Genomic DNA, 11,864 nt, shown 5'->3' on the forward strand with positions numbered 1-11,864 from the left:
CTGCTTGTGTATATTTACAGAAAATGCCAAACCAAACTGTAGGTTCAACAATTTACTCAACATTTTGTACCCAAGATATGTAGTAAGCACTTTTAAATTAAGTATTTTGAGTTCACAGAAACATGAGATCAGTTATTGAGTAATATACCTACAGAGTGAAACAGCAGCCAATTTACTTTTATACATTTTGTTTTCAAAGGTACATGTTGCATCTAGCCTTTTAAAATAAGATGCTAACTAGTTATTAGTCCTGTTAAAATCATTCATCATAACAATATTCTTGTAAAAAAACAAAAAAACTGTCAGACTTTAATAATTTGCTATTGTTTTAAATAAGGCAAATATTTCTGATGTACTAGTAATAAAAAAAACCTGTGCTGTTGGTAGTAGTTCTAATCTAGTTAACTGACATCACATATTTTAAGTCAATTTTTTTTTTATTATGAAATACAATTGCTAATATCCTTGACAATGTAACAAATTACCTAGATCATGATTCAGAACCAAACATAACTGATTGACATGATCTTTTCATTTTATCTGAATTTATGCGTTTTATTTGACAAACTGTCACAGTTTTGCGACTGGCGCACAGATACAATACCAAAGAGCAGAATTAAGTTTTGTCTATCATTAGTCATAAGGCCTGTACTACAAAGCACATTCAACACATCAAGGCTATCTTTCCATAATCTGGATTCACTTAACCTGAAAGTGGCGATCTGGATAAGTGGTCACAAAAAGCTTAACCTGCATGGTCGCATGAAAGGGGTGGCATTGTGAGCATCTGTTCACTAATGATTATTGAAAAGCGTACTGGAAACAGAAGCTGATTTTTCAAAAGATAAAAGTATAGTATTAGGCAAATATGAAGATATTAAAACAGACTGCAGCATAACTAAGGGAGGATTCAGGGTCACCTGGTCCAGCCTGAAATATATGCTTTAGCAAAAAGGAAAGTTTGAAGCCTAATGTAGTCTACTCGATGAGCTTTGTTGCTTGTACTTGCCGTTTCTTGCTGTCTTTTCACAAACCTCACACTGAAAATGATGGTCCATACTGTCAATCTAGTTCACTTTACAAATTTTGATTTTAAAACACAACATCTGTGTGTGTAATTGGTGGAAACTAAAATACGCATTGTAAAAAAAAATAACATTGAGATAAAGTAGTTGTCTTTAATTGGTAAATCATAGGACCTTAAACAGGTATTTTCTATGATAATATAACAAGACATTTTCAGCCTGCATTTTTTTTTTTAATTCCAGACTTGTGAAATGACCTGCAGAACCCTGCCATGTGTTTTGTAGTGCTGTTCTTGCAAAGTGTGAACTCACGCAACACAGCAGGTTAAACTAGTCACTCACCAGAATAGGTAGCCTAACAAATCATAAATGTAACAATAAAAGTGAAGCAATCATTCTTTCAGCTGAACTCTTTAGGGGTCATCACAGCGGATCATCTCCTCAACCTCCTCCTATACCAGCATCCTCCTCTGTCACACCAACCTTCTGCCTGTCCTCCTTCACATCCATGAACCTCCTCTGAGGTCTTCCTCTTCTCGTCCTGCCTGGCAGCTCCATCATCAACATCCCTTGGCAGCCTCCTCTGCACATGTCCAAACCATCTCAGCCTTGTCTCTCTTTGTCTCCAAACCTCTGACCTGAGCTGTCCCTATGATGTAGTCATTTCTAATCCTGTCCATCCTGGTCATTCCCAATGAAAATCGTCATAGCTTTCCTCACTACCATTTTGTAAACCTTTCTTTTCCCTCTTGCTGCTTTCCTTTTATAACACATCACCCCTGACACCCATCTCCACCCCCTCTGAATTCTCCTCTTCAACTTACTGTAAAGCAATACTTAAACATTTTCAATAATTTTTCTAATTACCAACAAAATAATTCTGGATCAATATTATCAAGAATTTTGTGTTTGTGTAGGCATATATTCTGCCACAGAGGACAAAACTATAAGGAAATAAAGTCATGTCTACAACCTGATTCATATACTGCAAACAGAAAATTTTAAATACATTTAAAGCTTAAAACATCTCACCCTTTGCTTTGGCCACTTTGGTTTTTCGCCTTTTCCTCAAAGCCAGTCTTGCTTCCTTGCTCTCTTCTAAAACAGAAACACACAAACAATGGTAGCTGTTATTGTACAAAGCAGATTGTACTGGAATAGAATTTGAGTAGAATACATACAACAGTGTCACTACATTTCAGACAAAAGCTTAAACTCACCATCTACATCTGAACTCTCTTCACTGGTGGGCTCCGGTCTCTTTTGAGAGGAGAAATGCTCAGAACTTCCACCTGAAAAACAGAAACATTCATGTGCCACATCTTCCTAATTCACTGTGTTTTTGTACTGAATGACTCTGTAAAAAACCTGACCTTCATCCATCTCACTGCCTCCTCCTTTTTCATTTCTCTGGGGGACACGGAGTAGCTGCTATGTCAAATATTAGCCATCTGGAGTCACAAAAAACTTCAAACACAAACAGTATTGTTGACAAATATGACAAAAAACAAAGATGCAACAACAACGTGCAAAGGAGCAATCTTAACTTCTCCAAGTGTCACTATGTCATCCTAGAAATGAAATTACTCTTCTTTTAGTTAAGATAATTAAAACAATGCAGCACAACCATTCAAAGGTGCCATTTGTGTAAACATGCACTGGACAAATGTAACAGTTTTTAATTTAGAATCTGGGTCGTGGTGATAAAACCACAAATCTCTGAGATGTCCTTTTTTCATGTGTTGTGAGTCTAGTTCTTGCTGTAATAAAAGAGCTCACTATAGAGTGAGTGTACATGATCAAGTGTTATCTGTTGTATAGACTACTGAGCACTGAACTAGGCCAACAGTGTGTTTCTTTGGCTGTAACATGCCACCCAGTTCATTTTACCATTAGGAACCCAAGCTAACAGGTTAACGTCACTCTCTAATATTAGTCAATGTCACATACATAACTTGCAGTTGCATAGCAGTTTATCAAAAATGCAGCTTATTCATGAGGCAGTATACCAACAGCTGTACTAGTGAGCAGGTAACACTTACCACCACTATCAGAACAGCCATTATCACTGCATGCGAGCGCCACGTTATCGTCTGCAATGTAAGAAATAAATATTGAAAGGATACAATTATATTTGGACATTTTTTATGAAGAGAGAAGTCTATAACATGACATTACTGTAAAATGTATAACCTAAGCTAATTTCTATTGTCATGAGCTTTAACCTCCTATGACCTGAACTCTTTCATGCCATTTTTAATTTCTCTTTGCTATTTGGGCTGATTGGGACCTGATGTAAAAACAAAGAATTATCTGAATTTTTTTTACCTCTCTTGTTTCTGAGAGGAGTGAGATCCACATACGAGGGCATTTGTTTTAAATTTCGATAGAACAGTGGCAGTATAATGTCCTTGTAGAGCAAAATTTAGTATTTTGGTCGAGACAACCCAAAATGTGATGTCCACATATGTGGACATCAGGTCCAAGGAGGTTAAAGTACACAACACTAACAATGCACCATAAAACAACAAGCAGGAGATCATGAATAGAAGACTAATCTTATTTTAAAACCAGTGCCCATTTAAATTTAAGATTATGCCAGTCAGGATTCAGTTTGAGGTCCTCTAGCAAGGAATTCTACATGTTCTCTCCTGAACAGGAAAAGCTGTTTCTCCAAACAGGGATTTAAGTGACATCAGCTTCCAGCTGGAAGCTAACAAAGCCAAAAACTAAATACGACCATAAGATCACTGAGCATGTGGGAAACCTGGTTAATAAGCATTTTTTTAAATTTGTTTCAGAAAAATACATTTATTAAAATCATCAACCAAAAATTTCTTTAAAACATACCACTGCTGTGATGCTGACTTTGTCCTATTGCTTGATTATATACCATGAGACGGTGTTTGTAAACACGTTATACATGAAATTAAATGTAAAATAAATTCTCAGTGGATCAAACTATCTGTTGCATAAATAAATTGAATATATCCAAATAAATTTGTCATTTGAAAATCTGCTCATCATTTCAACCTGCTTAATAACAAAAATTTTCACATGTGAAAAGATATGTTTTTAAAGTTATAAGACTTCACTGAGCTCGTGTATTCCTGGCTGTAAGTAAAATAAGATGTTGTGGTATGACCGTGGTATCAGACTGCAGAGGACTGCACAGGTCTGCAATGAGGACACAGGCTGCAAACAAAAGTTACGTTCAACAACTTTTTGTCTTTGTCTCCTGTTTCTGTTGTCTGTTTGGGACTGTTTCTCATATCTGGCTTACATCATTTATATTATAAAATGCTGAGTTTCAACCATGTGTTGTCCTTGTGCCATTTTCAGGTAAAGAGGCTTCAAATGATTTTCTGATCAATGCCTATTTTATTTACATTTTATGCAGAACGTGGGGCCGATGTGATGCACATGAGTATTGTTCTAGCAGCAGTTGTTCATATTATAAGCAACAAAGAATCACATTTAGAAAACAATCACGTCTGATCTAAGAATCACCTATTCCCACCTTAACTGATAATGATTCTTAATGCATATTATAGTTTGTAGTATCTGTTGTTTGGTCTGTTGTTTGACACTCCTACGTACGATTCAGTAACGATTAAAGACTACATGTTCAAATATTCGATAAGAAGGCACATACCTGTATTTGGCTTGCTGCCGTGGCTTCCTTCACCTAATACCAAAGACAAAAGTCAAAGTTACTTCTCAGTTACAGTTAAATAATCCAGTTACAGTCAATAATGACTTGGAGGTGATACAGTAAAAGTGCACCAACAGTTTTGATGCAGCCCATTACCCATTCATTTACAGTAGCTCACCTCAATAAATATACAGGTGTCTTAGCAGTGAGCGCTCATGCAGGTGAACCTGCTGTAAAAATTGTGACCTACAACTCTATCAAATTTAAAGTAAAACAAAAAAAAAAACATGGAGCATCACAACGTTTCACCCGTTTTAGATATAGTAGTATTAGGCATTTAAAAAACAGAGTGTCATATAGGAAAGCTTATATGCCTTCTGATGGCTACACTGTTAGAGTGACATCATTTCCTTTTTTAACATACTTTTATTAATTACTCTCTGTACATAAAGCAATATTAGGACAGCATGTTATTGTTTCCTCCAAGGTGAGTCTTATTATAACACTAAAACATAGCAGCCAAAGAGACAACACATAAACACACTTTCAATTGTTGGAAGGCACAATTATAACACACTATACAAAAGGCTTATATTTTGTATAAGCATGTACATTATTTGCTTTGAATAGCCAAATTAATACTACATGACAGCCTTGATGTTCCACAGAAAAACACTATCTGAAGCCCACTTCAGCAACAGAACACCAGGCCTTCTGTCCAGTTATGTTTGACGGTGAAAAACAAATGAGAGGAATAAGACAAACGAGGCTAAACGGAGCACGCTGCTCAGCTGGGTCATGCTGATGTGCGGCTACGTCAGTAAATATACTGGACGGACAGACGCTGCTCAGTCACTGAAACATCGACACCAACATAAAACTCCATGTTGGCGTAAACACGTGGGAACGTTTATATTTGATGGATAAAGGAGGACAATGATTTCAAGCATTTTGGATTGTAAACACTTTAAGACAACAAAAGTTAAAGCATTGCTACGCGCATGCGTCACACTTCAGTCGTTTCCTTTACATATTTTGAAATGCTAACTTGATAGATGTTATAGCTGGGCAACTGAGGTTGGGTTTTAACAAAAGATTAAAGCGCTCGGAATAAAAGTGCCTTTCGACTAAATCTAGGCTAAAATTGTGACTTAAAAAGAAGGGGACAAAACCCAGTCAAGCTATAAAATGCCTTAAAGAGATACCCTAAATAAAATGGTACAAACCACAGTTTGGCCGCTTGTTATCTTTAATAAAGTTTGTGAAGAATTAAAAAGCATTCCACTAAGCTGTGTTGTGGCGAATCCACTTAGCCAAAAAAATGGATCGGACATCAATTGGAGAAACGATAGTCTTTATATAAGGCTTCAAAAGGGGGAATGTACAACAAATAAACTGCTCGACATCAGAGCAACATATAATGGCTTCCCAAAACTTTCTTTGCTAGCTAAAAACCCAGAGTAACTTTTGTCTACCACAAAGGATTCTGGGAAACGCAGTTTTCTAATGAAAATACCTGTTAAATAAATTAAATCTATAATTAACAGCTCTCACTAAACATGTGACTAACACTTAAATCACTTACAAAATAATCCAAATGCTGTTATCAAACAAACTGCACTAAAGTTACAACAAGCTGTCTTGTTAAAAGGCTGGAACTCACACAGGTCTGCAACCAAAACACTGCATAGGATTTTTCATTTTAGACTTTTACTCACTGAAACCGTGAAAAATCTCTAACTTCATGTTTTCTTGCAAAAATCATGTTTTTACTGTAATTAAGCGTACATTTTTCCCCTTTAAACTGAAAACCAGATCCGATAATTATTTCTTACGTTAATTTTATATTTCTAAGAGCGAGACTGAAGAGAAATACAGATAGAAATTGCCAGAAATTGAGGGGGAGGGGACGGTAGGTTTGGCATAAAATTTAGTGTTAAATATATCACGAAGGAATCGGTTTTTGTTCCTATGTTCAATTATAAGAAAAATTATGCATAGTTAATTGTAATAAAATATAGATTGAGACGAACTTTATGCATTGTTCAATTTAAAAAAAGTATATTTACTGCCGTGTCATTAAGTTAAAAAAAAATTAAACTTAATGTAAGATACCTTTTTCTTTCGTTTCTTAGAAAGACAACATTTGCACAGTTTTCATATAGCAAAAATGTGAAATCTTACCTGCAGAAAGCGTGCTTTGCAGTCTTCAGAGCTCCACTTAAACGGCTACTCCGACTGTGGACTGAATGACGTCACATGCCCTGCAAAAGTTTGAGAGCTGCAGTGCAGGTGCGCGGGGGGAGGGTCACTGATGGAGGAGCAGAGAGAGCCAAAGTTTTCTCCTCAGCTCTGACTCTCAAACCTGATTTACAGGCTACAATATGTGAAATAAAGGAATCCTGACATTTATTTTAACTACAGTTTAGTACACATTATGAAATCACAAAATAAAATTTATCTAAAGTAAGATTTAGTTTTACAGTCTAATTAAACTTTATATATATCAGTAGTGGAAAGAGCCATTACCATATTATTTATTTATTTTACACACACACTAAACAGCTATATTAGGTACACTTTGCTAGTCCTGGTTTGGACTCTCTTTTGCCTTCAGACCTGCCAAAGTGCTGGAAACATTTACCTGCCCCTCCCCCACTGCAGCAGCTATGGGGGAGGTGCAGGGCATCAGTTAAGTTGGGAGCAGAGTGAGCTACAATTCTCTGCTCAGCTCTCACTCAGGCTCAGGCTTAGTGTACTGGCCAGAACACATGAAACAAAGGAACCCTGACATGTTTTACTACAATTTAGTACACATTATAAAAGCACATACCAAGATTTATATAAAGTAAGATTTAACTTTACAGCCTAATTTTACTTTATATACATCAGTAGTGGAAAAGTACTTAGTATTTATCTAAAAGTATTATTACCATAGGGAAAAGAAATACATATATATACACACAGTGGACTCATTGCGAGCCCTTCAGGAGGCGAAATGATGCAATTTAATGCAAAATACGTATTTCATCTGCTATGATGGGAAAGCCAGATATTTCATAGATGAAACTTTGAAATATCTGGCTTTTGATGATGATCAAACATTATTTTTTCTGCATATAGGGGAGAAGCATGTTAGGAGTCGAAGAGAAGGACAGGCAGGAGCGTGGAGGTACTATGACTGGCAAAGGGAGAGAGCTGGCTGATATGACTGGAGAGAAGGAAGGTAGATTTACTGTGTGTGCAGGAGACCAGGTTGAAGGTTGGATGTCAGTTAGAAGAGAAAGAGGAATTCTGCAGTTAGTTTGATAAAGTGGTAGAGAGTGTTGATTGGAGCAGACTTCAGTAGCCATGTAGGTGAAGGAAAGAGAGATAATGAGGTGTTAGATAGGTATAGTGTTAAGCAGAGAAATGCACAAGGTCAAAATTAGGAAGATGGAAATGGCTGGGGTGAACTCATACTTCAAGAAGAAGGAGGAACAGAAGGTGACGTAGAAGAGTGGAAGAAAGTGTACACAGGTGGCTTACATCCTAAACAGAAGGGTCAGTCTGAAAGAGATAGGAGACTGCAAGGTGGTGTCAGGAGAGAATGTAGCCATGCAGCATTGGACACTAGTCTATAGGATGACTTTGGACGTCAAGAAGAGGAAGAGAATGAAGGCAGAGACAAGAACTAAATGGTGGAAGCTGAAGAAGGAAGAATGTTGTGCAGTTGTTAGTTCAGGGAGGAGTAGACATTCTCTGGGTGGAAGGGAAGTGTTACCAGATGACTGGAAAAATACAACTGAAATGGTGAGAGAAAGGCAAAGAAGGTGTTTGGTGTATCTTTTGGAGAGAGAAAAGAGGACAAGGAGACTTGGTGGTGGATTGGACACTTTCCTGTAGTTCCTCAAAGGAATAGCTAAGAGAAAGTGCGATAGTCAGGGGAGATGGATAAAAGTAGACAGGAATACTGGGAGGCCAGGCCAACTGCAAAGATAGAGGTGGCAAAGGAAAAAGCTTATACTGAGTTGTACGTGAGGCTGGGTACTAAGGAAGGAGAACAGTACTTGCATGAATTAGCTATACAGAGATTGAGCTGAAAAGGATGTGCAGCAGGTTAGAGTGATTAAGGATAAAGATGGTGAAGAGAGTGTGTTGAGAAGATGGAAGATAGAAGTATTCTCTCACTGTCTTCATTAATGAAGACATTAATAAAGACAGAAACTGAGGACAGATGGAGGAAAGTTAGTGAATCAGGAAGCGCAGGGGATAAGTAAGGAGGAAGTGAAGGCAGCTATGAAGAGAGGAAAGGCAGTTGGTCCACATGACATATCTGTGGTTGTATAGAGATGTTGAGGAGAGAGGACTTTTTTTTTTTTTTTTGCCTTTCCCGTTTGGCTCTTTTGCCATCAGAATTATTGTCTAAAGGCAAAGAAAGATGCCCAACGGATTTACTTTACCAAATTGACCATCCCAGCCTTGCCGTAATGGTCCATTTGATTCACCTTTTATTGTTTATTTTATTTTCACTTGTTGAATACGGGACAGACTTGACTGGGGGAAAGAAGGGGAGAAAGAAAGAGAAAGAGCTGAGAAGAGGGATAGGGGAGAAGGGCAAAAAAACAAAAACCAACAGAATGGGCAGAAAAAGAAAAAAAAATGCATCTATCGATCACCTGGATCACCTGTTGAGAAAGAAAAAAGAAAACAAGCAGAAGAGAACAAGAGTAATAGAATAAACAACATCACAATGATATATGGGAATATGACAGTAAATACTAAATATTAAACATTATTGTGCAGCACATAGGATCAACAGAACACAGTGTGCTTTGAGGTAGGAGCCAAAAAGGGTGTAGTTTGTGGGTGTGATCACCCGTGTGTACACCTGTGAGCATGGACGCGCTTCCATCCATCCATCTTCATCCGCTTTATCCGGAGCCGGGTCGCGGGGGCAGCAGCCTAAGCAAAGAGGCCCAGACCTCCCTCTCCCCAGCCACCTCCTCCAGCTTATCCGGGGGAACACCAAGGCGTTCCCAGGCCAGCCGAGAGATATAATCTCTCCAGCGTGTCCTGGGTCTGCCCCGGGGCCTCCTCCCGGTGGGACATGCCTGGAACACCTCACCCAGGAGGCGCCCAGGGGGCATCCTTGTCAGATGCCCGAACCACCTCAGCTGGCTCCTTTCGATGTGGAGCAGCAGCTGCTCTACTCTGAGCCCCTCCCGGATGGCCGAACTTCTCACCCTATCTCTAAGGGAGAGGCCAGCCACCCTTCGGAGGAAGCTCATTTCTGCCGCTTGCATCCGCGATCTCGTTCTTTCGGTCACTACCCACAGCTCGTGACCATAGGTGAGGGTAGGGACGTAGATCGACCGGTAAATGGACGCGCTTGTTTTTTTAAAAGGTTCCTTCATGTAATGATCTGCTAGAGGGTGTGGGGGGGCCACAGCCCCGTCCTCCAGGGCATGAAGCAGGTATGGAGGAGATCAAAACTCCAGACATCCAGAGGCCCCCAGAACACAAGAGACCAAGGAAGACCAACAGAGGGGCAGCCGCGCCACTGTCCCAGTAAGAGCTGAGGAGAGTCCCAGATGAGGGCTCACTCAGCAGCCGCGGAGCAGAAGCCAGGGGGAGTTGCAGTGACGCGCCCGTGAGCTCCGCCGGCAGCCAGCTGTGCCTGAGTGACCGAGCCCCAGGCTGAGAGGCCGGGGGCACCCCACCTCCGAAGTGGCCCGAGCGAGCCCCAGGATCCAGGCCCCGATAAGCGGCCGCCAAGGAGTGAGCCGGTGTGTACCTGGACGCCCATCCCCTCATCCTCTCATATGCACTTCACACTCAACCAACGTGGAGACAGACATAAAGAGACGCTGTACACACGATCACACTCCCCAAGCATACTCAACGAACCGGGTCTAGGTACCCTTGCCCCTGGAGGGGGGAACTGCACCCAGACCCAGGTGGTGTTACCCTTTTCCCTGCGGTGGGGAGAGGCAGACCGACTCCGCAGCAGCAGGGAGGCCCCACACTCCAGATGGCCAATTCCTCCTCCTAGCCCCCCCGCTCCAGCAGGCCGCAGATAACGGGGGTGAGAGAAGACTCCAAACCTCCTTCCACCCGCTTATTGTAGTGTTGATGCATGTGTGTTCTAAGGTGCATTTAAAACCCAGGAGGGCATGGAGCTACCTGCCAGAGAGCAGCAGGTAAGCGCATAGTCCCTCCTGCTAGCCCTCAATGTCTACGTGTATTTAAAATTGAGAGGTGGGCAACCACGCGAGGGGTGAGGTGTACACCCTGATGGTAATTTGGATTCCGTGTATCGTGCCCACTCCCAGAGAGGACTTTTTAACCAGATTGTTTAACACAAGTTTGGAGAGTGAGGAATGAATAAGTGTACTGATACCAGTTTTCAAGACCAAGGGTGATATGCAGAGCTGTAGTAACTACAGAGCGATAAAGCTGAGACACACCAAGAAAGAGTTGTTGAAGCTAGGTTAAGAAGAGAGGTGATGATCCATGAGCAGCAGCATGGCTTCTCACTGAAAAAGAGCAGTGCAGATGTGATGTTTGCTTTGAGTGTGTTGATGCAGAAGTATAGTGAAGGTCAGAAAGAGTTGCACTGTGTCTTTGTGGATCTGGCAAAAGAATATGATGGGATGCTAAGAGAGGAACTGTGGTACTGCATGAGGTAAGTCTGGATGTGAGGGTGGTGCAGGATGTGTTCAAGGTGAGGGTGGGATTACATCAGGGATCTGGAGTCAGGAGGAGGGACAGGAAACAGAAATGAGTATACAAGAAGGACAGCTCATGCTGAATGGTATGGAGAGAAAGTTAGAGACAAGGCTGAGATGATTCAGACATATGCAGAAGAGGGATAGAGGAAATACTGGACAAAGGAGGGAGAAAACAGCATGACCTCAGAGGTCAACACCAGAGCCTCTGGTGTTGTGACCCCTAAAGAGAGCATTTCTCTCTCATATATATATATATATATATATATATATGTATATATATATGTATATATGTGTGTGTGTGTAAATGAATGATGGATCAGGTGATCACATAACATGTAATGTGATCACCTGATCCACCATAGAGATCATAGAGGTCCTCTTTTGGATTGAGATCTGGTGACTGTAGAGGCCATTTGAGTACAGTGAACTGAACTGTTATGTTTAAGAGTGCAATTTGACATCATTTGAGCT

The 11,864-nt window shown here is 40.3% G+C and overlaps 1 long non-coding RNA gene across 3 annotated transcripts in view; it reads right to left on the reverse strand.

Annotated features, from left to right (window-relative positions):
• Window positions 1-11,618, reverse strand: part of LOC112434692 (uncharacterized) — a 12,008-nt gene extending 390 nt beyond the window's left edge. The window contains exons 1-6 of one of the 3 annotated variants that reach the window (XR_013096365.1): window positions 4,681-11,618; window positions 3,068-3,118; window positions 2,399-2,492; window positions 2,246-2,317; window positions 2,058-2,123; window positions 1,509-1,608 (exon numbers count right to left, since the gene is read on the reverse strand). This is a non-coding gene — a long non-coding RNA (uncharacterized LOC112434692). The remainder of the gene's footprint in view (window positions 1-1,508; window positions 1,609-2,057; window positions 2,124-2,245; window positions 2,318-2,398; window positions 2,493-3,067; window positions 3,119-4,680) is intronic. The other 2 variants (XR_003024169.2, XR_013096364.1) reach the window with 2 other exon arrangements.
• Window positions 11,619-11,864: the final 246 nt, after the last annotated feature.

Source organism: Maylandia zebra, unplaced genomic scaffold (assembly GCF_041146795.1).
Source record: "Maylandia zebra isolate NMK-2024a unplaced genomic scaffold, Mzebra_GT3a scaffold11, whole genome shotgun sequence".
Taxonomy (NCBI): Eukaryota; Metazoa; Chordata; class Actinopteri; order Cichliformes; family Cichlidae; genus Maylandia; species Maylandia zebra.